The following is a 2,500-nucleotide window of genomic DNA, read 5'->3' on the forward strand; positions in this document are numbered from 1 at the left end:
TTATGGAAAAAGTTGTAGGTAAATATAAGCAACAAAATTAATATATTCAGTTTTTACATGTTTTGGACTGTAAAGAAACTTTGTAATTTCGGTTAGGGTCAATCTGTTTAGGTTTGTGACCGTGTGATATCCGATAATCCTGGATTATCTCTTTTAATTTTTACCCTTTTGACAATTAACCATCTGGTATTCTTGATCTTGTGTTGTACCTGAGACCTTTCTCTCCAATTGTACCTCATTAACTCCTTGACAATGTCTGAGTAAAAACGAAAGCGCTTGGATTTCTGGCTATCATTTTCCTGTGGAATTCGCTTATATATACATATATATATATATATATATATATATATATATATATATATATATATATATATATATATATATATCTACGTACTAAACGATAAAATGGTAAAATGAGAAAAATGTTAAAACTTATTTTTTTTTCCTTGTACAGTAAGTTCCAAAACTGAAGCGACAAATTTCAGAGAATTTCGTTCGAAATTCATTAACTGGCAACTAAAACTCGTAGCTGAAAAATATTTTTTTTTCTACAGTGAAAGCTCTATCGAGCAAATTAAAGCTAACATATGATGCACAAATATCAAATCTATGATATTTATAACAATCATAAGAAAAAATTTGGGTAATAGTAATTATTTTAAAGTATAGCAATTACTTCAAACTATTGAAACGAAACAATTTGAAATTCTCATTCAACACAGGATTACCAACATTACCAATGTATATTTCGAGCAATGTGGAAACAAATATTTAATATTATAGTGTATTATCAATTATTTTAGCGAAGATGCATAAAACCATGCAAGTATCAATAGAATGTGAAGGGAAAATCTCCGCGACATTAAACATAATCAACCATGAATGCACCTAGATTCAATGGAGAAGTTGGGGGTGGTTGGTAGTTCTGATTCTAGCTTCTAGGACCGAGCATAAAACACCATCTTCGAGAAAGGCTCTAATCTCTGCTGCTACCTTCAGGTGACTAGGCCTAGTTCCGGGCATTGCAAGGCTTACAATGCAGGGCCACTGTCTGTTATTTAGGCAAAGCTAGAACCTTCAGGACCGACACCAGGACCTGTCCTTGCACCTGGGAAACAGACTCGCTATATAAATAATAAGAAAGTCGGTCGCAAGCAACCAGAAAACCCGTAAAATCACCATCTGGTTAAGTAGGGAGAAGACAGACCCCAACCACCCCTTCCCCCCTCTACCTCTACCTCTACCCACAATACTAACTCCATCTTTTTCACTTCAACCTATTACCTCAAATCTTCAAATCATCCCAACCGTGAAATTTAAGACTGAATTTGCGCAACCAGTAATCAGTTCGAACCAGTCAAGTATTATTGCATAACAGAAATTTATGAGTTTTTTGATATATAGGGGATATATATATATATATATATATATATATATATATATATATACATATAGTATATATATATATACATATATATATATATATATATATATATATATATATATATATATATATATATATATATATATATATATATATATATATATATATATATATATATATAAAGAAGCACCCGAGCATGACCAATAGGCCTAGTGCTCGATTCTTAAAACAGACCTCTGGTTATTCCTGATAGATAAAAACTTCCTGAGAGAGAGAGAGAGAGAGAGAGAGAGAGCATAACAGGGGATACTCGAATTAAAATAATGCTCGCCAAGCATATTCACACTCCGGATCGTATGGACAAGAATAGTCTCACTTATGCACTGGCAAAAAAAAAAAAAAAAGTGGAAACCTACGAAAATACTTGTTTGGTGCGACCTTAAACGCAATTCAGCATGCAAAAATTTGCACAATCGAGAAATTCCATGAAATTATTAACTAACAAGCTGGAAAATATATTTCCTTGATTCTTGAAATAGGCCTAACCATGTAACCAACGCTAAACGCGCACATAACTTGGATTTCGTTTTTTTTTTTTTTTTTTTTACACCAACTTGTCTTATTTATATTTCATTTAATCAGATGCTAAACTTCTCTGTGCTTTATCAAAAGAAATCATAATAACTTTCGATATAACGCTATAAAAGTAGAAAGTTAATTTACAAATATTAGGCCAATGCTTATGCACACGGTTCCTGCTGCCACTCTATGGTGAACACTTCATATCACACTTTGGAAGCCGCAGATGTTTCTTTGGGGAAATTCTTTTTTTTCTATTAATAAACAATTACTGAACTAACATTGATCATTCACTGGGGAAATACTTTGTGCGCTTATACAGTTAATCACTGATACGTTTTATCAGATAAATAGGATGACAATAATTGGAATAAAATAATACTAACTGGCAACCCCATGAGTTTCTATAGAAGTACGATAAATTCTGAGATTTGTCGCTTCACTTCTGGAACTTACTGTACCTTCCCTGATAATGCGGGACGCCATATCTCAAAAACTAACCATAGAATCTTCTTTAAAATAATCCCATTATCAATC

The sequence above is a fragment of the Macrobrachium nipponense genome, chromosome 4 (genome assembly GCF_015104395.2).
Source record: "Macrobrachium nipponense isolate FS-2020 chromosome 4, ASM1510439v2, whole genome shotgun sequence".
NCBI lineage: Eukaryota > Metazoa > Arthropoda > Malacostraca > Decapoda > Palaemonidae > Macrobrachium > Macrobrachium nipponense.